The sequence below is a fragment of the Dromaius novaehollandiae genome, chromosome 2 (genome assembly GCF_036370855.1).
Source record: "Dromaius novaehollandiae isolate bDroNov1 chromosome 2, bDroNov1.hap1, whole genome shotgun sequence".
Classification (NCBI taxonomy): domain Eukaryota; kingdom Metazoa; phylum Chordata; class Aves; order Casuariiformes; family Dromaiidae; genus Dromaius; species Dromaius novaehollandiae.
The window spans coordinates 58,183,941-58,211,462 of record NC_088099.1 but is presented as its reverse complement, the minus strand read 5'-3'; the positions used below and the strand labels follow the sequence as shown (position 1 = coordinate 58,211,462).

At 41.3% G+C, this 27,522-nt stretch overlaps 1 long non-coding RNA gene across 1 annotated transcript in view; it reads left to right on the top strand.

Moving 5' to 3' along the window:
• LOC112996087 (uncharacterized) overlaps positions 1-27,522 on the top strand; it is a 70,789-nt gene that overhangs the window by 13,455 nt on the left and 29,812 nt on the right. Inside the window, exons 4-7 of the long non-coding RNA XR_003262343.2 lie at positions 120-266; positions 14,107-14,269; positions 23,069-23,341; positions 25,945-26,033. This is a non-coding gene — a long non-coding RNA (uncharacterized LOC112996087). The remainder of the gene's footprint in view (positions 1-119; positions 267-14,106; positions 14,270-23,068; positions 23,342-25,944; positions 26,034-27,522) is intronic.

Below are 27,522 nucleotides of genomic sequence, written 5' to 3'. Positions count from 1 at the left end.
GTTGTATGCTTTAAAAATGGTTTGAGTAACATGATAAAGTCAAATTTCATGTACAAGAGGACTTTTCTTATACTGAGGGATTCATGCTTCATTATGAATTGCTTTCCCTTTCCTTTTAGGATTCTGCACTACTAAAGTGAGTGGAAGCCATGTTACGAACTTTAAGAGCAGCTGAGAGCAATGCTAGAGCTGATATTTCCTGCCTTTTCTAACCTTATGTGACCAAAGAATTTGTCTTCTGCCCCTTCTGGAATACTTCTCTTGAGGTAAATATCACACTAGTAAATTGAGTTCTCTTTCTGGCATGTGCCTTTGCTGCAGCTTTTTTGTTGGTGTCACTGTTGGTAAGTTTTCCATATTGCTAGCCCTTGAGCACAGCAGCTGCTGGATCAAGCAGTTCTTTAGCATCTTGATTCTGCTCAAAGATATAGGTTCAAATATCCCTGGATGCTGCTCCATTAGCAGTTGAGGTGTACTGTTTGTCTTTGAATGTAGAATTGGGTGGGTGTGATGGATGTATAACCAGTCGAAGGGGTAGTTTGCACATATTCGATATGAATTTTATGAGACCTTGGTGACCCATAATCAGTGCATCGGAATGAACAGAAGTACTTTTCACCTTTGCCACTTTCAGCACATGGGTGAGAGACTCACCTTCTAATCATGATATTCTTGTGAGATGCAGGACCTCCATTTTCAAATCATTGCTTTGGCTAGTACTAAAATTGATATATTTCAAGAAAGAATTTTGATGGGGGGGAGGAAGAGATGCTTCACTAAAGAAGTCGGTGATCGTCTCTGGGGAAGACTACTGAAAAAGCTATGCTAATGCAGTGGTAAGTTCTGTACAGTGTTGAGGTTTATCTGTTTCTCTCAGGCTCTGGTTTGGATAGCTATCAGGCTTGCAATGGGATCACTGGTGCTAGTTCCTGCCTTAAACATAGATACTGGTTGTGTCAATATTGTCTCTATTGCTATTGGCCTACAGTCATTCGAAGAGGAGGATTGTACTGCTCATAAATTTCACTCCCTCTTATCTGAGCTCCTTTAAAGAGAGACACTTTGATTTTTGTGGAGCTAGTTGAGGTCTTTCACATAGAACGCTTTTCCACTGGAAAATATTGATTTGCTGGTGCTGAACCATTCCACATTACTGTGTTACTCTGTCAAAACATTTGAAAGAAACCAGGGAGAGAGGCTGGGTAGCCTGCTTGGTTTCCTGCCAGCCTGGACTACTTTGGCTCACTGGAAAGGCCTTCCTGCCTAAACACTCAGTCCAGGAAGGCTGTAAGTCAGCAGTGGGTTTTCTGATTCCCCAGGTTCCTGATTGTCCAGGCACACCAGAGGACTAAAGAGTCTTTTAAAAAGAGACCAGGAGATGTTGGCTTGTTCAGCCTAGCAAACAAAAGCTTGGAGGTGACCTGTTTGCTACCCATGAACACATCAGGAGGGTAAATGTCACAGAAGGAAAAGAGCTATTTAAGTGTTGGCACAAGGACAAATAGCTTTGAGTACTTTAGACTGGAAAAAAGAGGAACACAATTCTGCAGGAGCTTTCAAAAGGGAGTGGTGAAACCAAAGAACAAACTTTCTAAGATGGACCATGATAGATGTATGAAAGGGATTGTATGATGTAATTGGGATAAGATGGGGCTAGATGCAGTGATCCAGAAAATCTTTTCCAAATGTATGTCTTGTATCTTCTTTTGTAGTGTGGAGATAGAGCAAGTTGGGAAAAATGAGTATTTCAGAATTTCTTGCAATTTTTATTGGTATGTCCTGTCTTCAGATGATTTCCCTTTCTCCTCATTCTGCCCACTGAGGAAAAGAAATGGAGTTTTTCACAGGGGGAAGATTACATTTGACCACCTGCTCTTAACTTGGGTGACACTGAGAACAGTTTTGTCTCTCAGGCCCTTTTTGCTCTCCTATGTTTAGTTATATCTAGTCTTCCCATTTAACATTAGTGTGAAGCCAGGAATAGTAATAATGGGGTGATTCACACTGCGGTGCAACCTCTAGTGGTTAATACTCCTAGGTGATGTATATTCCTCCAGATCTCAACTTTCATTAGGTTCTAACAATCTGATAGTGGAGCTTCTCTTATGCCTGTGTGTTATGCTGTGGTTAAGCAGTTGCATTTTAAATCCAGCATAAAACCATAATACTGCTGATAGCTCTCCTTCACATCCCTGTGGGGAATATGGGACAGAGTGCACACTCAGGAAGTTGTCTGATGATATGAAATGGGGAGGAGTGGCTGATATACCAGAGGGCTGTGCTGCCGTTCAGAGGAACCTTGACAAGGTGGAGAGATGGGCAGAGAGGAACCTCATGAAGTGCAGGGTCCTGCACCTAGGGAGAAATAACCCCATGTACCTCTACAGGCTGGGAGCTGACCTGCTGGAAAGCAGCTCTGCAGAGAAGGACCTGGGGGTCCTGGTGGACAACAAGTTGACCATGAGCCAGCAATATGCCCTGGTCATTGGTATCCTGGACTGCATTATGCAGAGCATTGCCAGCAGGTTGAGGGAGGTGACCCTTCTCCTCTACTCGGCCCATATCTGGAGTACTCTGTCCAGTTCTGGGCTCCCCGGTACAAGAAAGAAATGGACTGGAGCATCTCTCATACAAGGAGAGACTGAGAGAGCTGGGACTGTTCAGCCTGGAGAAGAGAAGGCTCAGGGAGATCTTATCAATGTGTATGAGTATTTGAAGGGAGAGTGTAAAGAGGACAGGGCTAGACTCTTTTCAGTGGTGCCCAGTGACAGCACGAGAGGCAACGGGAACAAACTGAAACACAGGAAGGTCCCTCTGAACATAAGGAAAAGCTTTTTTTTTTTTTTTTACTGTGAGCAGGTTGCCCAGAGAGGCTGTAGAGTCTTCCTCCTGGGAGATATTCCAAACCTGTCTGGACATGGTCCTGGGCAGCCTGCTCTAGGTGACCCTGCTTGAACAGAGGGGTTGAACTAGATGATCTCCAGAGGTTCTTTCTGAGTTCAGCCATTCTGTGATTCTGTGCCTGACTGCTTGATCCCACGATCTAACTTCTGCCTTTGTGACATTTTTGTGGCTATGCATGCAGACCAGCCAGGGAAATTTTCTGGCTGAGAAAGGAAACCCAGTGATTTGGGTTTATGTTAAATGATTGCGACCTTAGACTTACTTGGAGTGAGGATTGAGGCAAAAAAAGCAGAAGGGGTGTCAGAAATGGGGAATGAACTCACCTTTCCCTCCTCAACAGAGGAGCTATTTGTAATGCAAGATGCTAATTCCCACCAGGGAGATGGGAAACTCTGGCACTAAGTAGTATGCTTGCTACTTAGTAGGTAAAGCTTTTGTGATTTGTGGCTAACCAGAAAGACACTATTAGTACAGCAATAGGGGTTTCTATTGAGAAAAAGTATTAAAGATTATATATTATATATATATTAAAGAAGAAATATTCTTTGACTTAAACATAGGTGCCAGATGATTGGACAGGAAAACTGTGGTTATGTGCTCCTTTTCCTTGGGACTAGAAAGTGAGACCTTGTAATGTGATATTTGTCTATTGTAGGGTATAAATACTCTATAAGAAATTCCAGTTTTGCTGGATTCTGCTATTTGTATGGTACTAAAAGAGTTAAGAGGAAACTGTCTTCATTTCTGTTAAGCCTTGCAGCACCCAGTTCAAAAGATAAAAGTACTCCTCAGCATGAACAGGCAGTGAAACATATTTGAAAATAAATTCTTTAATGCCAATTGTCATTATGAATTTATTTTCAAATACATTTTGCAGTTTGCTCCTGCTGAGAGGTCCTTTTATCTTTGGAACTTCCAGACTTTGGGGCTGAACAAAATAGGTAGCTTTGCTTTTAAATAAAGTGGAAAATATTGGAGTGAGATTATATCTGTCACACATTATAATATTTATATGTATTTCTCCTCAAACCCAAGTCCCCCAGGGACTCTCTCAGATTTGCATGAGGTCTCTTGAATCCTGGATTTTGTGTCTGGGTATATGATTGCTTTAATGGAAGACTGTGCTGTTTGCATTTGCTGTACTGACACTTTGTTCCACTTGGTCACATGTACATAAAAGGCAGCCTAAAGCTGTTTATAAGGATGATACTTTAGGTAATGTGATGAGTCGATGTGTCATGGCTCAGCTCCTGATACTTAGGTTCACATTTGGCAGTCCTGGCGATGTCTGTTATGAGTTGTTAGCAACTTCATGATTAGAAACTAAGTACTGTACCTAGATATAGCTTGCTTTCAAAGGTTGAGTGTAGTTTACTTACTGCAGTCTAAAAATTATAGACATCAATGAAATAATTACTTAATGTGCTTAAAGTGCTGTGAATCCTGCCCACGCTGGAAGACTATCAATTACTTTTTTCTTCCTCAGAAGCACCAAGGGAACATTGAAACTGCAGATAGTTTTGAACAGTTGCTCTTTGCAGGACAGTTAATACTGAAACAAAAATCAAGCACAAGGATGTCTTTTGGAGGGCTGCTGCCTAGCAGCTGTGCCCAGTTCACTGACCTCGGTGGGAGTTCCTGAGTCCTCTATGAATTCAGGTTTGTCATCCAAATGTTTAATTGGCTAAAATCTTGAATCCTTTTTTCCTTGCAATTGTTCAGAAAGACTTTCCTGTCTATAATTGGACAATTGCAATTTATTGTTGCATAATTTTCCAAAATTATGTTCAAAGAAAAATCTGGGAACTTGAAAAATTAACTGGGAAATCTTTCTGAATAAGAACAAAATAAAAGCTAATAAGGGCTTCAGCATCTGACTCTTAGACATTATGTGTTAATAGCACCTATATATTAATAGTAATGGCTATTTAACTCAGGCAAACAGGCTAGAATAGGCACTTCTAATACTTGTCTACCAGCAAATGTTTCACGAACCTCACTTCCTCTACAGTATCATGTAGGGGAAGTTATTTGACACCTCCCCTTTAATCTTTTTTCATATCGCAAGGGGGGAAAGAAAGCTATGGATTTTTTTTTTCCATGAAAATTTACCAGCAATACAGTTGTTACACATTTCTCAGTGAAGTCCACCATACACATAGAACAGTCAAATCAAGGATTTTTTTTTTTTTTAATTTTTTGATACCATGCTGACCTCTAGAGATGCCAGGTTTGCTAACTAGGAAGTAGTATGGAAGGTTTGGAGGTAGAATTTTTGGGAGGAGGTTAATCAAAATTTGCATTCTAGCAGAGTTTTAAAAGCATGTTTTAAATTTCCATAACATATAGTTTGGAAAAATTCCACATTCTTGGTTTTACAAAATGTATCTCAAACACTCAAACACTGTAGTGGGACTGAAAGTTTGATCTCACAGTATGCTTGTAAGTTGATGCAACAAGAAGGTACTCCCAAAAGGGGCAATCCTGCTTTACCTGTTTCCCATCATCAGAGGCATGTATTTCTTACCCTTGCCTTAGTGCAAAGTCATCTGATCCTCTATTGAGCCAGTTCAGGGAACTAAATGGAAAGAAAACTGCCAGCGCCAGCAAGGTAGCGGGAGCACACAGGGAGGATATGGAGAATGTATCTGCCCAAAGGAGCAGCAGTACCCATGAAGCGCTTTAGCTGCATGGTCAAATTGCACACTGTATCAAGCAAATACAAGCAAAAGGTAGGCTTCAGGAAAAGACAGTGGTCTCGCTCTTGTTGATTTGCATTCAATACTGTGAATATGCTGCTTCTATAAAGTTGTTCTTTACAAACAGCTACTGCAGGCCCATGTGGATCAAATGCTTTAGATATAAAGAGCGTAGTTTTTTAGAAGCTTTCAGGAAACATTCTGTAATTAGAATCTGTAAAAGGAAAAAAAGTCCTGGGGATATGCTGGGCTGCTTATAGTTCTTTTGTTTACAGTCTAGGTGTTTATACAAGGCAGTGGAGACTTCCTTTCTTTCCCCTTTCAGGTTTATTAGAAACTCTTTATGTCTTTCCAGTTTACCCCCTGCTCTCCAGAAGATGCTCAGTTCCCAAGGTTTACCCTCACTGTCACTCTCCTTTTGAAAGACCAGCTCATGGATATTTTGGCAAAACTAAACAACATGAGTCAGTTGGACTTTACTCTGCTCTCAAGTCAGAGATCCACTGATACATCTTATATATCCCCCTTCTGACTTCAACCTGGAGGTCCAGGGAAGTGAACTGAGAGCAACTGGCTGAGGGTTTGGAAAGGGAATTTGGATAGGAGACTACAGCAGAAGTAATGGAGAAAGTGAGTGCGATGAGGACAGTAGAGAAAGAAGTGGGAGTGGGAATAGCTATTAATAGCTGTAAGGAAGCAGGAGGATGTATGAAGAGACTACGAAGGAATAAGAACCTATTCCCTGATATGCTCTCACAGCTAATGGGAACCTTGCAGGGAGTAAGTTACACCTCAACAGCTGTTCTGACAGCTAGTAGGACCTCTGAAAAAGAAAGCTAGTCTGAAGTCTTTTGCCAGCAAAAAACCCATGCTACATTCTCAAATCAGATATTTATGGCTATGACAGAATGGAGCTGCTATGTATTTAACAGGAAAAATCCCGTAAGCCGCAACAATTTTATGAATGTGGTATGGGATTTTCCCATGTCAGTGCCCTGGCCACTTTTGGGTAGGGCAAGTGGGGAAAGCAGCTCAATAGATTCTCAGAGAGGTGATGTGGGATGGATGCTATCTTCAAAAACCCTATCTTATCACAAACTCAGTTTGGTTAGAGGTAGGAGTTACCAGCAGAAAGGACTACTGAATACTAAGAATTGCCTACGATTCCTATCATAAGGTGTGAATTATGAGGCCTTCTCAGCAGACAGACTGACCTGAGACAAATGGATGCAGGCTGCCTGAGAGAAAGTAATTGCAGATAGCTAGCCCTTTCAGACTTCGTCTGTGGGGTAGTTAAACATTTGACTGATGCCCAATTAGTTTGTTTTACTGTTGTTAAGAGGAATTTTCTCTTAAATGCTTTTGTTCTAGATAAACGATGCTTGGTGTCACGGAGCTTGTCAAAAATAGTTAGGACTGTCATTGCTCTGGAGAAAGCTGACTGCTGGGTCCGAGTCCCAGGCAGGCACACTCAAATAAGGGAGATGCGAAGCCCAAAGCCCTAGTGAAGGGCAGGAGAATTGTGCAATTCTGCTCTAGGAAAAGATGAATGCAAAGCCTTATCAAACATAAATTAAGGTGCACTAGAAGGGACCAAAAGCTTTTTGTCACTCAAAAACACTGACTGCAATATAGCCAAGTTGTGTGAGTCTGAAAATGACCTAGCATTTTTAATGTATTACAAACTTCACAGCACTTTAGTGAGAGAACAGTGGGCTTTATTTGTTAACTTGTTTGTTTATTCCCTCAGAATCAAATGCCATGTTCTTATAATGCTGATCAAATCTGCTGTGATCTTTCTCCTGGCAAGGCTAACTTCTGTGAGTTCAGAGTATTGTACAGGCTTTCTCCTTCTACCAGATGATTATAATGCCAATGAAAAAAAAAATCCATAGGCCAATTTCTTCCCGAGTTACAGCCATACAGTTCAGCAGAGTGCAAAAAATAAGCCTGCAAAATTTTTTTATTAATAGCGATGACACATGAAGGAGTTAGGAACTTGGATTTTAGTTCTTTGGGTGTATTTTTTTTTTTTCCTGTAGTGCTGGCAATTATGTGGGGAACACCCCCTTCCCCAACATCAATTTAAGTGCAAGCTTGAGGTATTTGTGTTCCAGCGGATGTATTTTTGTGATCTCTTTTGTGACTGTGGCCACAGCTTAAGACCTGTGGGTCTGTGCAGAGAGTACTGAGCCTTTTCCTCAAGAAGTCCATGTTTTGTTCCTGGCTTTTTCTGACCACTGCTTGACATTAAGCAGCCTACTTTCCTTCTGGTTTTCCTCATGCCCTTTATGCCTCCCATCTCTTTAAATGCCAGACCTGTTGGGACTGGCAGTCTTTCCATGTGGCTGCAGAGTGCCTACAGCAAGGAGGCATCTGGTGCCAGTGGGAGCTTCTGTGGTCAGTGGTTCCCAGCTGAGGTCTGAGGTCTGTGCCTGGATCTGAGAGCTCACAGTAAAAGACCTGCAGATCTCACTGGCCCCGTATCAAAATCCACTAATGCTGGCAGGGCTGATTGTTATTTGCTAATCTGCAGGAAAAAGAGCCAGAGAATAGTTGGTCTAGGTGAATGCTGTCTTGTGGGCAGTAATACCATTAGTAGACAGAAGCTTGCCATATTTTATCTGGAAGAACAGAGTACAGTTCTCTAATAAAGGGGTATATAGTATTTGTCAGATCCTTCATTATAGTATGCATAGTTATAAGTTTAAACTATTTACTTGGAATTGCATTATTATTCCATTTAAACAAAAGAAAAGTCAGAGTAGCATTCATTCTCCAAAATCAAATCATCAGAGAGATCCGACTCCTTTTCAGGCCATGAAACAATATAGATTATTATTATGATTATTTTCAGCAGAACTAAGTTTTCCTTGCGTTCCTGTCCTGTCCTGAAATAATGAATTCCCCTTTGGCCATGATAACTATCTGTAGCCTTAGGTCCCTCAGTGTATTTGCACTGGGGTGTTAGACTCCGGCTGTATTAAAGGAAAATCTTTATTGAAGCAAGTTTCCGCCTGAAAAGGTTGTTGTTCTTAAGAAATGTAAATTACTTGAAGATACAGTTTCAGTTTCTAGCAGCTCCACCTGTCTTCTAATAAGTGTCTGTCTCTTCAGAAGGAATTCCTGTGGGGGAGGAAATGCCCCACAGAGTGGGAGGATTTTTTTGTATAAAACTGTTTTGATTTGTATGAGGGAGTAAAAGGATATTTTTCATATCTTTGGAGAACTTCCCACCACATAGACACTTTTTCTTGGGGGGCTGCTTAACTCAAAGGCATTCTTGTCCAGAAGTAGAGTTCCCAGGAATTATCACCAGCTAGATGGTTTATTAATGATATCATTCTCCAAACCTTGCATTTAGAAAGTAAGAAGAAAAAGAATTATGAGCATCCTCACTTAGCCTGATTCCTTGGACATCAGTTAAATTAAATATGCAAACTAAAAAGTAAAGACTCGATTCAGCTCCTATTATCTCTATCCACTGTGTGGGGCAGGTGGTGTTGGACATGCTGCCCACAGCCCAGATCCCCGCAGCATGTGCAGCAGAGGGACCCACAGCCTATGAGAGCACACTAAGGCTCCTTTCTTGCTCAATTTTCTAGTTGAAAATACCTTTCAATTACACTTGAAACAATAAAACAGAGTTCAGACTGCAGGAAATATACTTCAGTCAAAATCCAGAAGAGGGAGCCCTCCATCAAAATAAGGCTCTAAACTGGATCATTACCAAGATTCATAGAAGTTTCCACTTTCTTTTCCACCTGCTTATAAATCACTCAGTGGAATTTCTAGCCTGCCTGCCTATTCTTTAAAGACTAACAGCTCGCAGTTTCTAGCTTTAAACAATATCATTCAATAGCTGACATGCATCTGTGAGATTTTTTTTTTTTTTTTTTTTAAACTGTGGCTGGACATATCAGATATGGAACTTGGTCCCTATAAAAATGGCTTCCATTATCCAGCAAGTCAAAACATCTTTTTGTCCAGTGATCAGTACATCAGACACCAAGTCCTGATTTTGACTCAGAGCAGAGCTTTCCTTCATTTTAAGGAAGCCTGCAAACATCAACCATGTTCCTGCTTGTCTGAAGGCAATGCATTCCCTGTTGTCTTTGATGGGAAAAGGAGCAGGCCCTTTGGTATAACAGATGATGTTTGAACAGAAGTCTCCCTCAGGCCTGTGCCATGAGTTTTTAGCTCCAAACGGGAGGAACCAATTTGTAGCAGACCACAGCCAAAAGACCTTTTCAGATATTGTGTGTGCTATTTGTAATGTATGCTCTGCTTACTTAATCTACTGGTGCTGCCAACATGTGTAAGAGCACTGATTGTCTTAGTTGCCTGGTTTTCCAGTTGCTGAGATTTTGGCCATCAGCTGATGTATTCATTTGTGTAACTCTGGATGTTACTGCTTGTCCTATCACCTTCAATGTACTAGGCAACTTAAGCATAGGTTTTGGGTCCATCCCGACCATTGTCTCTGATAACTAATAAACTAACAGTTCTCTGTCACTTGTGTTTTAACTTTCTTGCTTTTTTTTTTCCCTCCCAGAAATATCAAGTGTAATTTGCCTTATTGTGGGGCTCTCGGATTTGAGGCATCAATTTCATTTGCCATCTGCATCTTTATTTAGCTTAAATATCTTCTAATTAAAAAAAAAAAAAAAGTCCTCAACCAAAACTAAGGCAAACAGGCCTTGAATTTCTCATCGAAAATATCTCTTCTGTCCTTTCTGACCCTCCCCACTGACTCCAATATTCTAGGAAAAATTTGGATGTCAAAATCTCTTTTGGGCCTATTTTTAGGCATCTAGGTGTATCTGGGAGCAGTTCCAGGATTTCTATGACCACAGTGCTCCTCAAGACTCAACTCCAACGTGACTCAAAGGCATGAATTTTGCCCAGGAGGTAAATCAGTCTCTTTAGCCTTCTCCTGTATGTTGCTGAAAGAAGTGACACTGTTACACTGCCTTATAGGATGGGATTTGAGGATGCAACACTAGAGAGTATATTGTATTAGGCAGGAGCAAAACAATCCATGACTGTAGATTCAGTGGCTAAGCCCCTGTTATAGGGGTCCTGGGCAAGCCTTTAGTTTTTCGTATACCTCCCCAGGGTTGTTAGCCTAGTTATCTGGGCTGTGGCCTCATCTTTGATTTCTCTGTTGATATACATTTGAGTTAATACAGCTCAATATTGAATAGCCATTCCAGTCATAACTATAAAGTGAGATTTATTGATACAGTATACATTATATGGAAAAAATCTAATTAAAAAAATGTACGGATAGGCTAAAGAATTTTAAACTGCGCCCTTGGAAATTAGGCTTTCAATATATTTGTCATCCTCTATTACACCGATACAGTGAACATTAGCTGCCAATATTTTATGTTTATGTAGTGGCATGTTCATGCTGTATTGAAGAAATTACTAATATAAGCGTATTTAGAGCACAGCATATGCATGTTTCCTTGTGCTGTAGAAACAGTCTTGTTTTTTTACCTCTGAGCTGTGTGCTGTGATCATTTTATTTGGAAAAGTGTTCCTAATATATTTTGAGGTGGCAGGCGTTGTGGCTAATTGGGTAAATTATGGCCATCCTGAGGTCTGTATGTTATCGGGGGAAGGTAGCAGTGGACAAGTTACTTCCCTTCCTGTTCCCTGCCGAAACACAAGGTTAGACAGAAAAATTGCCTTCCCCTTGGGTCTGAGGGCTGGAAGGTGAGATCAGACTGTCACATTTATTCCTGGTGGAAGGTGAAACTCGGCTGGTAAATTAGATACCTTCTTGCTATGAAAGGAGAGCTTGAGTGGGAACACCGGCACCCTGAGCCTGTGTTTCCATTGGGTATGCTTGCTGCCAGTCATGAGGTGGATGGACAACGGATGGTGTAATGCCTTACAAGTAGTTAGCTCCCTTCCAGGCCAGAGCAACATAGTAAGAAAGGCTACAGATCCAGTGTTTCCGCATTGGCATTTGGTATTCTAATAAAACACAGTGTAATTAAAAAAGATTCTAAATCAAATCAGTTCTGTAACAGAGCTCACGGGAAGACTGCAGTAATGCCCTTAAAATAACCTAGTAATAAATGAAAAAGTCTCCTACTGCCCAAAGACAACGAGTTAACTTCCTTTTATGAAACTGTAGGTCTTTTTATTAGGCTACAAAACTGTTTCAAATAAATGAAAACCAAATGTGCAAAAAAAAAATTTCTTTTTTCTTTAAACTCTTATACCAAAATAGCATAAGCCACAGGGCTCTTCAAGCAAAGATGTGCCTCAGTCTCTCCCACAGTATGGCCTGTGCTTTTGAGAGTGAATGCAAAGCGCATCTTTTGAGTGAAGCGCTGCATCGTTCTGTTAGATAGAGGATCTGTACAGTAACTGTACTGGAGAGATTAAGAAGCTATTCAGTAGAGAACTATTCAAAGTACCGAACCCCGAGATATGCAAAGCATTATGCAACTCAGATTGGTACATGTTGTGTTCTCCAACCCAAAATTGTTTGCTATTGTGGAAACAGCCTTTTTTAATATTCACATGCAAAAGCTTTCAGCATGTACTGAACCTATGCCCTGTCTTGTAATATTATTCATTCTAGTACTAACTAGACATGTAGCCAAAAAACAGCCCTGCTATAAATGAGTGCATCTCCTATTGAGATCAGTAAGAATTGCAGTTGCTTACGCTGGGGCTGAATTTTTGCCTATAAATTATGAACAGTTCCACTGTGGATGGAAAAGATATTAACCTTCTGTGAACATAAACTCAGTGTGTCATCTGTAGGAATCTGCTTTTCAGTGACTACTTCCTAACTGGAGAAGAATTACATTTCAAGTGGGAAATGTTTTAGTAACAGGCCTTTGTATACCACCTGAACGTGCTCATGTCTTGGCCTTGGTAAATACTGTTCACATGTGTAATGGTTGTGGTCTGGGCACCTGAATTCTGATAAACTAGTTGGAAAGACTTCAGGCCAGGCTGTTTTGGCCGAGAGAGAGCAGTAAGTGAAACTGCAATAAGACATGTTATTATGTGGAACAAACTTTAATAGGCAAAATACATGCCTTGCTCTATTCTGTGTATCGGTGAGTCTTGTCGGGTGAGTTGCTGAATCTTCCCATTAAACCTCATCTCATCTGGTCTGTATTTCAGTGCATGGCTGAATTCCTAATCATATATGTTTACCTCAGCTTGCAGGTAGTACCTGATGCCAAGACTCATTAAGGCATGCAGGTGTCAATCTCCCTGTGTAATGAATGAAAATTGGGCTCCTAAATGTTCTTGGTGGATTCGGGCCACATTAGATTTTGGAACTGGCCTGCACATGTTAATTTTCCTCCTTTAAATTTCATTCTGCACTACTGCTGTCTAAGAGACTTCTGTCAGGGGCTCCAGGGGAGCAAGCACTCAGGGGGTGAATAGCCAAATAGTTCAAGGCTGTGGAAATTCTAGAGGAAACCACTTTTTTTCAGTATAGATATTGGGCAGGATTCACACAGGGTAAGAAAGGTCCAGAGAACCACCCCCCCCCACACACACACACACACTTTTTCTTTTCCCCCAGTATTACACATAGGAACATGTATTGTGAGGTCCATAGTAAAAGGAAGCTGACTCACAGAAAATAATGTACTCTATCTTGAAAATGAAAGTAATTAGAAAAAATACGCATTTGAGAAAAAACTGTATGACCTTGCAGTTAAATTGCATACAGCAGTGCAGGTCTGTAAGAGCTTACACACGGATCCTTAATCTGAAATGTTTTCTGAATGTTAAGTGTTTAATTGTGCTCAGTGCAGTTTGCTTTTTAAAGGAATATAGATTATATAGTCCATCTAGTCTTCTATGGTATGATGTATGACATTTGGGCAAATGCATTCTGCTCTCAGGATAAATTATAAAGTACTTCAGTGTATTTCATTACACATTATACTTCATCTTCAGGAAAAAATGTGTTTTGTCAAAATATTGATTCGTATTATCAGGGCACGTTGTATAAAATCCAAGACTGAATTTCATTTTACAGAACTGTGCAATTTGTCTCGCCATTCCAAGGAAAAAGGACATCAAATACATATGAGCAACTCTATTGGTGAAATGAATTTTAATCATGTTTATCATCCTTCCAGATGCACTGTACAATGGAATTTGATAAATTTCACTCCCTAGACCTTAGCCTGATTGCTGATGAGATAGGAATGTTACAACGTCCCAATGGCATCGGGCTGGATTCCTGCTCTTAATAGAGTGCTGATAATACAGACACTAGTAATCTATCTATTACTTAAGAAAAATTAAATCAGATTCCATGAAAGGAGGAAAAACAAATAAGTGAAATAGGTGAGAATTAATTTGGACACCGCCTGGAGAATATGAGATGTATGTAGAGGCTTCCAGGACTAAATGTAAGTATTTGGTGGTTTTTTTTTTCTTTTGATCCTTTGATTAAGATTTGAGAGTCCTGAAATATGGATGCTCTTTTTTTATTTTACTACAGGTTTTCTACATGACCTTGGAAAAGTTGGACAGGGGCTGACGCTGCCCTAGAAGTCGGTGGGCTATATGCTACAAAGAGAGGAGTATTAAGACTGCATTCTTCCTGTACCTCTTGTCTCTTCACCTGTAAAATGCGGATAACAATGCACTCCTACTTCCTCCAGGTGTGGCAAAGCTAAATCACGTGGTGTTAGCAAAGATTCTGATATCTGAAAATGCAGCTGCTTCTCTTTGAATCTCTGCTGAGATTCTCACAAGCATGTACTTTGCTCTGGAGGTGAGTTACCCACCAGAGGGCAACATCACTCTCGCACATAAAAATAATGCATGCACTACTTGATCCAAAACTTACCAAAAGCAAAGGGAAGCTTTCCTTTGGCCTTTACAGCATTGCATAAATGCATTTTTTTACTGTATTTCAATATTAGCCTTGAAATGAAATGATGATGTGTTAGTGCTCCCATGGCACTATTGGCAGCTGCACTTATATGTATATATATAAAAAAAAAAGCTTCAAAACTTTACAGTACTGGCCAAAAACACAATAGCAATTCTTATTTTGCTAGTGCTTGATAAAGTGCTAATGTCCTTAGCAGCTGTGACTATCTATGGTGCTTTGAGTGTTGCATTGCTTTGGCTAACTTTATCACCTTTATTTATTTATTTATTTGATATGGGGCTCAAGGGCATTTGAGGTGCATGTCCTGAAAGAGAAAGACATCCAGTGGGTCTTCAGGGAAGTCAATGGCAATAGTCTTTGATTTCCATGGGACCAGGGCTCTGCACAAGGATTTTCCTCGCACAGGCTCTAGCTGTCAGGGCCCAGAGGGCACTAATAGGTCTTCATGGCCCTGAGCAGCCTCACCTTAGACCCCTCTACTCCCTGCATACCCTTTGCCCACAGGCCTAGGAGCCCCATTTCAGCTCAAGCCTGAGCATCCAGTCCTGAGCTATGCCTGTCTCTGACCTTGCTTCCTGGATGGACCTATTTTGTGGTCCTGTCTCCGATCCTGCCTCTGGCTTTGTTTCCTGAATGGACCTCGGACCTGACTGATTATTTTGCCTTGTCTGGGGCTGTCAGTGGGACCTGTTGCTGTCTCCACCCTGCTCTACCTGCTGTGTTCAGACTTTGTGAGACTGCACCATGTCAGTGAGGGCACCAGCATGGTTCGTGGTGCAACGCTGCTCTCACTACTCCCTGGCATTACCCCTGCTGTGACTGGGTTTACGCTCTGTGGGAAATCCCCCTATGAGAAATGCAGTTGAACCATTTAGAGCACTTACAGTGAAGTAGGGGGTGTAATAAATCTTTGCAGGATCAAGGGTCCCTGTAATGGAAAAATGTACTACCCTGAAAATATAAATATTAGCATACAGCTTAAATGATTGATATGCAGCTTTTGCACCCATAAGAAGCCTGCCTTTCAGATATCCAGATCTACTCATCTAAAGAAGTGGCTAGTATACAGCCTTGTGGAGAACAACCTGGAGCGTGAAGAACCCTAAAGATTAAAAGAACAAGAGTTTAAAGAGAAATATCCAGACAATCCCACTTACCTTTATTGTACTTTGTGATTTGGGAAATCTTGTGGGCTTTTTAAGCTAATCTCATGATTTACTGTAGTTTACTTTCTGATGCTTGGATGCCTGTGATTAGCCAGACATTGGAGATGACAGAGTCACATTTTTCATTCACTGTGAGGCAAAAGGGGCAAACATCACTCAGATTTGTATTAAGCTTCCCCTTCCAGCATCCAAAAAACAAACACATGGAAACACTAGGATTTTATTTTGAAATCCTGTTGGTAGGGGAAACAGCTTTCCCAAGGATACTTATGTGTAGGTTAACAATTATGTCAGGTTTTATGTTCTCTTCCTCCTCTCCCATTTAAGAAATAGAAGCCCTTAGATTGATTTGGAATCTCCCTTGGATATTGTTAATACAAGATGTGTTTACATGGTGTAACAATTCTGGACTGAGTAGCCGATACTCATTTTGTGAGCCTTTGGGCCCAATATCCAATAGATTTCAGGGAAGAGCTTTGTGGAATTCAGGTTTGTTTCTGGCTGAAGTCTCTTGTGACCCTGGCACGGGCTGCTTTTTTTCTTCTTCTTCTTTTTTTTTTTTTTTTTTTTTTTTTTGAGTTGCAGTGGGAGAAGGTCACTGTTTAGTAGCTAGTTGTGGGGAGAAAGTGTCCAACCCCAAGTGTGAACTGCAGCATTTAGCAGGAACTTCACATCGAAATGGGATGTAAGATGTTCGAGGCTTGTCTGTTTAGTGTAAATAACACTTCTTCTAGCCTTGGTAAACACAAGGAGGCAACAGGTTTTGTGCGCAACGTACACAACTCTGAAGTTAAAACAGGAAGTGTTCTCAAACTGAGATTTTGCAATAGTGGGTATAACTGTGTTTCAATTCAACATTAGCACAGTTCTCTTGAACACACTGGCATCCACCTGCCTGGGTCGGGGAGCAGAATTTGCCCAGTGATGTTGAGACACTTTGGGTGTGCTTGCAGAAGCCTGGGGTTGAGGAAGTGAGGCAAGAGATGAAGGCAGCAAAATAAGCACAATTTAGTAAGATAACAAAACTGACAACTCATCATTTACCTAATGAATGAAATGGGAATACTTCTTCCTTGAAACACCTGTGCTGTGGTTACTACTGCTGTTTTTGCTCATCACCTTCTTAGCCAGTTCTGATAGGGGCTGAGCACTGGTCAAAGAGGACAATGGTCTTCCCCAAGACACTGCCTCTCATTGTCTTTTTCTCTCTTTTTCTTGACCATTATCTGTCATCCTATTCTTGCTTTGTATTAACATGTGAGAATGAGACTCTGGAATGACTTGGAGGAGACTACTCTGTCTGTTCTACCAGTAAACTCTTGTTAATATGGCAGATGCTAATGTGATCACATGGATTTGTAAGTTGTGCTAACACTTCCAGTTGATGGTATAAATCTGTTGGTTTTGGTCTTTCTTTTTTTTTTTTTGATTTTCAGATTCACACATTTCCTATTATGAACTTTTGCCTACATAGATTACGGAGCAGCACGTATAAAGTAACTTCTTTTAGTCAGCTATGTCTGACCTCTTAGAATGAGTCCATGAAGCACAGATTAAAGCCCCTGATATAAACAAAAGTGCCTTTAGAGTATGGTTTTTAACACTCATGGAGTAGAAGTGTTTGAAAAAAAAAAAGTAATTTTTTTGGAAGATAAATGTATTATTCCAGTAAATTTAATTTTCAAATTTTTTTTAGAATAAGTTAACCCTTGCCATTAGTAATGTATCAGGCAGCTGAAATTCCTCTATACCTGTGACCTAAACTAATGTTCACCTTCACAAAGCTTTATGGCAGTAATAGTGTACAAAGCATTTATGAAAATCGCAGGAGGGATAGAAGAGGAAAAAATCGTTTGGGCCTACCTGTCTGTGGAAAAGTTGTAGATAAATCAGTGGTAAACAAATACAATTATCTGTAACAAGGGAGGCATTTTTTGGCTTGTGAAGTTGTTGCTATCAAAAAGATATCACGTGGATCATGTTACTAAGGATCTCTATTGATATTTTGCATGGTTGAGGTCTGCAAAACACTTAAGAGAAGATTCACAGGCTTTCTGGCTGTGATATCCTGAAAACAAACCAGCACAGCACCTAGCCATAAGATTGCAGGTAGCCTGCAGTCTTTAGTTCTCTGCAGTGGTAACTGATCAGTAAAATGATTTTTCTGAAATCCGATGATGTCAATTAAAGTCGGCGTTGTCAACTGTACCATATGCACTTGGTAGTTCTATCATACACATAAAATCCATTATCCTTTACTGTTGGGCTCAACTATCACAAGGGTCAAGTCTATCTGGCTTACTGCGTGGATTTTCTTTAATCGATTCTCTTTGAATGAGAGCACTACTTCCTTCCTTAGTAGGTTTTTATAAACCACAGATTTTAGCTTTCCCATTAGAAGATTGCTTCCAGCAAGTGTTGATAGTATCAATAAGATTGTAGTGATGCTTATAAATGAGCAAATCTGTTTCTTGCTTTTTTTTTTTTTCTGTTTTGCTAAAGAGGCCAGCATCATTCAGATGTAGGCAGTGAAATTACTTTATACTCTTTTCATGTTTTGATGTCTTGACTAACCTGTCTCAAAAACATGATTTTTTGTGCCAGTTCTTTTCTATTATCTTTGCCTTTATTTAGTTGAATAGCCCAACCTGACTGGAGGGAGGATGATATTCTTCCTGTTTCATAAAATCTTCACCCTTATAGCTCCTTTCTAGTTTGTAGGAGACTTCTAGATACTTCTGCATTCTGTCTTCTTCTGCTTGCAGAACAGAAACAATTCTCACAGAGAAACACAAATCTCACAAATATTTTTCTCCTTCAGTGTCTGTTCAAGTTCCCTAACATCTTCCACAGTCTGAAAGGTACTAATATAATCTAGAAGAACGTGCCAGAATGCAAATATGTATTGTCAAAGACATTGTTCCAGTACGCAGAAAGAGAATTTGATGTACCATTCTGGACCACTATAGCATAGAGCCTTCGGCAGAGATAAAAGTAGATCCTCATCTAAGACACTGGGAGGAAAAAAAAGGAAAAAAAATAGAAAAAAGTGGCAGATCCTGAGGCAGCTTGAATAATATTAGAGATAGATTTTATCTGTGTGGTAAAATAAGTCAGTGTTAAAATTAATCTGTGAAGAAGCAAATTATTTTAGGCTTTTCATGAATTTTGAATATGTGTATTTGAATTTTTTTCAAATAGTCTGGAAAGACTTGGATAAATGTGGAGGCAAAAAGTCCACAGAATTGTGTAATATTTCCACCAGTTACCAATGACATTAGTTGGGAAGCTGTTAGTGATGTTTTGCAAATAACATCATCCTGTGGTTCCTGTAGTCACGTGTAAAACATAGCATGCAGATGCAATTCACAGTTTATCACTATGTTTGATTGTCAGTCTTTAATTCTACTTTCCATTAAAGCCATTTCAAGCAGTGGGTGACATCAGAAGTTTCCCTGATATGGGGAACAGTTTCTGGGGGCACTGGATGTTTCTGAATCAGACATTTCCCACATATATACTACTTTGTTGGGCCAAATCCTTGGATCTTAAGAACCCCAGATTCTGGTTGTGTTTGCAGTTGAAATTCTGTTCCTCATATACAGCTTGAATGGTGGTTTGTACTTTCTCAGAATATTTCCTATTTACTGCATGAAACCACTATACTGTCAGCTTTGCTAAAAGTGACATATCAGGGAAGATATGTGATCCAGTCAATTTAAGGACTTAACTTTCAGCAAAGTATAACTGTTTTAATTCTATTTCTTTATTTATCTCTAGGGTTCCTATCGTACTGCCTGCTTAAACATGCCTTGCCATATCATACCCGATGGGAAGGTAAAACCTAATATGGAGTTAAACTGGCAAAACTCTTTTGTAAAGATCTGGCTTTGGCAGTGAGTGTTTCCAGGCATACTATCAGACTTCATAGCTATTGAGAAATGCAGCTTTTAGGCAACAGAATGGGTCAGGTGTCCATAAATGTGAAATGCACGTATGTCTGAATGCTGCTGGGCTCCTTGCCTTTTCCATTATTGACATGTGGTGCACTGCATATAAGCATGGCTGTACAGCAGGCCAGCACAGCGCGTGGAGTGGAGCAGGCACCGTCCCCCACAGGCAGGCTGTACCGCTGTGCTGCGAGTGAAGCAAGGAGTCAGGCACCTCCTTCTCCTAGGCCCCGATGTGGCTCATATTTCCCCACCACCGCCCCGTGCACCCGGGTAGCGAGGCCACATGATGCTGAATCCAGATTACAGCTGAACCATCTGGTGCCCCCTTTCTCTCCATAAACCTGGATGTTCCTGTGTGTGACACAGAGGCCTGTCCTTTCATTTCTGTGTCTTGATCTCCTTTTTTGTAAAATAACAGCAATGTTGGGAATAATGAAGAAGGGTCCCTGTCCTGATCCCTTGCCCTGCGTGGCAAGCAGTCTGCTATGATCGTGTGGGCTCTTGCGAGGAACGGAGACCCTGCTGCGCAACCACTGAGTGTCCTACCCCCTCCCCAACGAAGGAGTCCATTAGCAGCCCCCGTGCTGATAAATATGGTAGTACCTGCACTCTCAGTTGATGCTGTCCTTGTCCCTGTGCAGCATGTGAGGTCTCTCCAGGTGATTCGTGCTTGGGGAAATAGGATGGAGTGAGTTCTTCACATCGCCTCTCCCATCTGCTCATCAGCTCTGCTGGGGATGTTCATAAAGACTGACACTTCCAAAAATCTTCAGACCTCTTGAAAATAGGGTGGGTCTTACAAGTTTCATCCCTCCCTCTGTGTACCTGACTAAGATCTTGCCTCTGTTTTAGCCTTGCAGAGTCTGCACAGCAGAAAATTGGGTGCAGGCAGAGGAGAGCTGCATGCTCCTGTCAGCAGTCTGGGGGGTTTGCATTACCCCCTTCTGCCCACCTTTACGCCTGCTCTGCTCCCCGTGAAAACTGAGCGGAGTAAACAATAAACCCTCACAACTTTCACTGTCTTGTGAGTGATGAGGGTTTAGCCTAGCGAGTGTAAAGCAGAGTATGTCTTCCAGCAGGGTGAGATGGGGAAACAAAAGGGAGACTCCGCTGGATGTTAAAGCTGGGCTTAACTCATCAGAGCTTGTAGTAGAGCAGAGGCTGATGTACAGGCAGGGGCTGAAAGTGTCCTTTTCCGTAGTACACAGATGTGGTTGATTTTCCCCCCACTCCAGACCGCATGAAAGCATATTTTGTTCTCTAGGACTTTTTCTGAAAGATTTTTCCCAGCAGCAGAGAGCAGTTCAGAGCTGTGTGGAGTTGAAGGGAAAATAAACAACGCAGCGAAGTCTGAGGCATAGCTGAAGCAACAGAACATCTGTGTGCCGAACTTCGATTGTAGTCAGACTGCTCTGAATGACTAGAGTCCTGCTTAGGAAAAACATTCTCTCTTTTTAAAATGCCAGTAGAGAGGTAGTAGTTGCTCATATTGCTGCTGAAGCACTTCTGAGTTTTGCATTAGAAGGAGGACATTTACAAGGACCAAGAGGCAAGATGCATGGGAAAAACTGACACTTAAGAAAAGAATAACTATTACATTTTGGAGCTTGCTGAGGAACAAGTGTTAGATAAATGCATATGACAAACAGACCCTGTTTGATCTCTCTGAGAAGATTTGACAAGTCAGACACACAGGAGCCATAAATTACCTGTAATGGCAAAATTACATCAGTTATAACCTTTTAAGCAGTTGTGCCTCATACAGCATCAATTCAGAGATAGCAATCTAAGGAGAACCAGTCTCTCTATATACATTTCCCTTGTAATATACAGCTACAAGAGTAAGCTGTGTATGATTTTCATAAAACATGATAATAATCTAACGGTTCTAGGCTCCATAGCGTAAACCTGTATAGATAACTGGTTCAGACTCCAACTGCTAAACCTACTAGGCTAGGAAAACATTTTTTTCTTAAAAAATGAAATGAAGGTGTGATTGAGATGTCATGTTTGGGACTATGGCATGAGGAAGATTCCTATAATCAGTCATCAAACTGTTTCAAAGACAGAAGCTGTGCAGCTGGAGGGGGGTTAGGGTTGCCAAACGTTGCAGAGCAGCCTGTAGAGTGCTGTGTTTTTTGCGCCTGTGAGATCTCCTGTGCCTTCTCCACAGATTTCTGTACAGGCATCATGTTTGCCTTGGCACAGTGCTTGCAGGGAATGGGGTGCTGGAGCCTGGACTAGAAATGGTTACAGCAGGAGGGGAGGGTTGAGGCCTCTAGCAGATGCAGCAGTTAGCACTGGGGTGTTGGGCTGACCTGCAGTATCTGTGGAGTTGGCTGGTGGAGGCAAGGCAGGATGATGTAGGTCCTACAGTAATGACCTTCATTAGGTACTCATTTCTCAACCATGGATTATAACCTACCTCCCCTAATGCAATAACGCGCTCACCCTGGAGCCCAGGGAGAGCACACAGGAAAAATTATTTCTGCTCTCTGCATGGCCTTCCTCTAGCTCAGGTGGCTGCTCTTGGGGCTGGAGGAGAGGTTTCTGGGCCTGTTTTCCCTTTTATGCTGTTCCTGTGCATGTCTCTATTGCACAAGCTCTGAGGGTTTTCTTCTCTGGGAATGGAAGTGATTTGGCAGTTACTGGGATAAAGGCAAACTGATTTTTGTGCCTGTAACAGGCAGTGTTGCAGTGCCAGCACAGAGGGCTACTGGTGTCATTGTGGCTTGGAGGATCTCTTTTTCTTTGATGGTCATTTTTATTCGCTTATGACTACCGCTTACTACTTCAATCTCAAATGCTGAAATTCTTGCAAGGTTTTTTCCCAGAAACTCCCCCAATGAGTTGAATTACACTGTGGAAAGCTGCTGCATTTTTTTTTTAAATGAGTTATTTATATGGTAAGGAAAGCTCTGTTTGTGATGCCTTTTTGGGTAGGAAGGGAGGAAAATAGATGCTGATTCTAAGAAATTTAATTTCTATCTCTGTACTGCTTGCTTTCAACATACTAACCACATCTTTCAGAAAGCAGCCTGGGTGTTGGCATGCTTGCGTGCCTTGGCTGATGGGAACAGCCTGGATTTGCAGGCACTGCATGTGTCTCACAGCCTCCAACAGCCAGGGCTGGCTGGGAGATCATGGTGCCTCCCTCTGCTGCTGAAGTTTTGTTATTAATTGCCCAATGATACCAAGATCTCTGGAAAGATATTTGCAATCATGTAGCCCTTTAGCAGTCACTGTGTCCATGTGAATATGGCTGGATTAAAAATTACTCTGTGTGTCCCAGCAATTCCATGCAGGCCTCTCCTCCATTTGAATTTTTTCTTTTTTCTGTAATGACATTGGGTATAGGAGTGTTTGGCCAATTTCTGTCTTCCAGAGCCCTTCCGAACATACAGATACTGATAGAGAATTCTTTATTCTGGTTTAACCACGTAGGTAAGAGAGGAGAACTGTTTTGCCTTAATTGCACAGGAGTCAGCCCTGGAGGAGCACCTGTGAGAGGGCAGCCCTTGCTGCTCCTTCCCCTGAAACACTGAGCTGACAGCAAGGCAACCAGGGATCAGCATGAAGCCCACGCTAGCTTTCCATCCCGCTCTCCGCTGCAGCTTTGGCTGACGGCTGGCCCAAGCCATCGAGCCACGCGCGGCACATGGGGTCTCGGCGGGGAACGAAGCCGAGGCCACACGACGCCTGTGAGATGTGGGCCTGGTAAGTGGGGGAGCGGCACTGGGGTGTTTTGTTGTACCTGCTGTGCAAGTCTGCCTTTGAGAAGGGGATCCTGCGGCAATCTTTCCTCCTAGGGTGTCTCTTCCAGGTCAGGGTTGAGGTGCTTTTGGGGGTCTAGCGAAGAAGCAGCTGCCTGGTCTGTAATTTAGGAGAATAAAGGGGAATTTTCCCCCTCTGGGTCATTTCACCCAAAGCCTTTCGCAGACACCAGGTCGCTTGAAGCAGAAGTGCTCTCTCCACCTTGCTTTTTTGCTGGAAATGGTTAAATGATACTACGTGAACAAAAGACGTGGTAAATGTACCCTGGGAGGAGCGTTGATGGCTCGGCTGCCTTGCTGCCCTGGCTGCTGTGTGAGCAGGCGCCGGGGGCCGCATGCCAGCCCGGGGGGAGCCCAGGGGTCAGGACGCGCATGCGAGGCACGAGCTTTGGCCGAGGGAGGTCCAGCAGCGTCTGGGCTGTGGGCTTGGAGGAAACAAACAACAGAGGCTTGCTGTAAACTCATGGACTCAGCTGCAGCAAGCTTGGAGGGATGTGATTTTTAACCCTCTCCCTAAACCTATTTGGCAGCTTTTTTTGCAAAGCAGAATTTTGTCCAGTCATTCTTAGAAGAGGAAAAAAAACCCTCTGAGTTTGTAATATATGGGGAGAGGGAGAAATAAGGTAAGAATCAAAAGTACAGGTAGTTTCTAATGCTGAATTAGACCCTTTTAAAATTAGTTTCAATTTTATCTGTATTTCAGGCAGCTTTTTTTTTAATCTTTTATCTTATTTTATCTGAAAAAAGAAGTAACTTGTACAATGCACATTAATTTCTCCCTGTCACTAGTGAAAGGTATGAACAGGGACCCTGTATTGAACACAGTGAATCTGATTCTCTTCTCTATGTAGTTGTAAACCAGGAGTGAGTCTGTAACGAAGTGAGTCAAATTTTGCACTATTCTGGCACCGGGCTAGTAGCTTCCAAGCAGCAGCTTACTCACACGACCACTTACTTTGAAGCATTAATGATATCCCCTACTGCCATAAGATGGCTGCTTTAAAAACCAAAAAGGCCCCTGCTTTCCAATGCAGAACAAAATGGATCAGTTCTAGGAGTGGATGGCTGGCAAAATTCTGTCTACGCACAAGGGTAGACCATTAATGGTGTGATATTCCCTGATATGCTCTCAGGGATTTTTAATCAGGCAGAACTGAGAGGGTGGTAGCTGCTGCCATAGCGGAGGTATGTATTTTGAGCTGTGAGGTAAGAGAAAAAATAGACATACTGCTGCCTAATCCCCTCACCAGTTCCCATTCTTCTTCTGATACAACAGAAACCAAAAAGAGGTTTATCTTAGGTCACTTTCTCTGAATATGTACTGCAGAACAACATGTAGATAATAAGACTCAAGTTTCTGGGAAAGTTCAAACATAGATTCTGATTTGAAGCCTGCAGCATAACACCTTTTCTAATATTTTATTTGATTGTGGTCAGGCCCGAAATAGATATGAGGAAATTTCTTCCAAGTGCAATAAAATGCATAAGGATATCTTACTTTTAGGTTTCTTAAGGAAATATGTTATATATCCAATCCATATGTCCATCTGTCCTTTATAAAAACTCCTGAGCCCTGTGGGCAGTTTCCACTAGACCTGAAAGAGCAGCAGAAGTCTTAAAGCTCTGACAAATTTCATGAAAGCAGGTGCCTGGAGAGAGAGCAAAGTCCTCAAATGAAAGTGTGCATTGAGGGAAAGAGGGGAACTCACCTGCTACATCTTCTGGTTGGCAAGTCTGTGCAGGTGTCCTGCTTGACTAATTAGTGTGCACAGAGATCCAGGCTAGCCATCGTATATCCTCCCTCTTGCTGGTGGTGGTGTCATAGTAGATGGGAGGTGAGGGCAGGTGGGTGAAGTTTAGGAGAAGGTACAAGTCTGTAGCAAAAGAAAGCTTTGTTGCTTCTGCTGCTGTCATGAAACAACTTATATTTCCCCCAGTGACTCAGAAAATGGCTTTTTTTTTTTTTTTACAAATAATTATTATTTTTATTATTTTTTAACAGCTACAGCTACATTTTACTGCAGTTTGCAGATGGCAGCGGCTCACTGTTCTGTGATGCTTTATGTGTTTGTCTGCCTTTAATTCTTTGAACTCACCACGACTTTTAGCAGATGCATCTGTATCTACTGACATAAATTGATGCACCAATTTATCTTTAGACTAAATATCACTTATTTTATTTGCAATAATAAAGGCATCAAATCTTTCACTAGGATTTTTTTTTTTTTTTGAGTTATCAGAAAACTGAACTCTTGCTACCCCAGAAATTTGAGCCTAGGGAGTTCAGTGGTTAGTATATGACTACTCTAGGGGAACAAAAGGTACCTTTCCAATTAAAGTTAATAGAGGGATAACTTCAGACACACAAAAGGGAAAAAAAGACACCTATAAGTCATGGTGAGTTCAAAAGGAAAGAATTAAGGTAGGCACACAAAGCATCATGGGAAGTGCTATTCAAGCTACCATGTCAAAAAGGCTGATTAACAGCAGTTCCAAGTCTACCTGATCACCAGGGAGTCTTACTGATAAAAATTATTTCCCCTCCAGAGAGAAGAATCTCCCTGAACTGAACAAATGTGTCACTTTTGAATAAGGATTCATGAAAAGGCAGAAAAGGAGAAGAAAAAAGAATAAAGGTATGCATTCAGCAAAAGATCTGAAATTTGTAACTTGTGACTGTTTATCAGTCTTTAAGTTCTGAATGAAATTGCAAGTCATACGTAAGTGAACTGGATTCAGATCATTAGCTTTACATTTCTTTTTTCTTTAAAAGTGGTTGTTTGCAGATAAAATTCGCCAGCATTTGTTGTAATTGCAATCAGGAAAATCTAGTCGCTTCGACTGTTTGATGTGTTCCTTAGACCTTACAGGCTGTAAGGCTTTTCAGAGGAGTCCTTTAAAGATGTTGATTAAATTCCAGAATTATTGGGAAATTCGGTGGTCTGTGCTGTCTGTATAGTTGGATTAGATCAGTGCAATGGTAAACTCTAGATGCAAGAAACAAATTATTTGAGGTCACTAATGAATTTTGATTTTTTTCCCACCATTTTATTTCTGTGTGTTTTCAACACTCCAAAATGTACAAGAGAAAAAAGGCATGAAAAGAATATGCTATTGTAATGTCTTTTTGAGCATGATGTTATACAAATGCCACAATTTCTTTCATTTGGCTTTAATCTGTTGTTTGGCTTTTTATAATTGTCTCTTTTTCAAAGACACTTATATTTTGGAGGGAAATCTCTTTGAGTTGTCTTGTTACATTTGAGTAGTTCACTGTGTCTTCTAGACACCCTTGGTTTGGTCCTCTGTTTGTGGTGACGTGGAATGGGTTACAGAAAAGCATTGCCGTGGTGGGGACATAATCCAATATGAAAATGTGGGCATCTGTGATATGCTGGGCAGGGTGGTTTTTGGATGAATTACAGTGGAATATGTGCTTGAGCTGCTTTCTTTGGACTACCACAGTAGGTGCATTTTAGGATGATCCAGTGCTTTGACATTAATGAAACGTGGGAAAAGTTTTGCAATGAATGTAGTAGGCTTTGTTGAATTGCTGTAGGCAATTTGAGACATGGCAGGGCTGAAAAAAAGGGGAGCAGTGGGCTCTTTGGCTGCAGCTGGCCAGCAGAGGATGAGCCGGTCCAGCTCTGCTCTCTGGGCAGAAGTGAGGTGACTCTGAATTTCAGCCAGTGGCGAGGAGCTTCATGCAGTAACAGAACGAAATCCCTGGCATTCACATACAAAATGGAGGCAAAAGGGGACTTAAGGTAGCACGTGGTGACCTGCTGGTGAGCAATAGTATCTCTCATAGGGTGAAATAAAGATTTCACCTAGGTTGTCGTATATTCTAAATAAAATCTTGGCTTCTGAGAAACCTCTGTTTTTTGGCTCAGCATTTTGAAAAATAATGGGTAGTGAGGTTTCACATTACATTCGTGATGCTTAATATAAGTTCTAAAATGTATGTTCGAAAACTCTGTTAACATTGGTCAGTTTTTTGTAAATGAGTTGTTACTTAGGTTCTCATCTTTCTTTTTACTTGAAGTTTTCAATATTATGTGCAGCTATTATTAGCCTTCAAATGTTAGAGTGGGTTTTTGTTAGCTCATTTCCTGACTCTGGTGT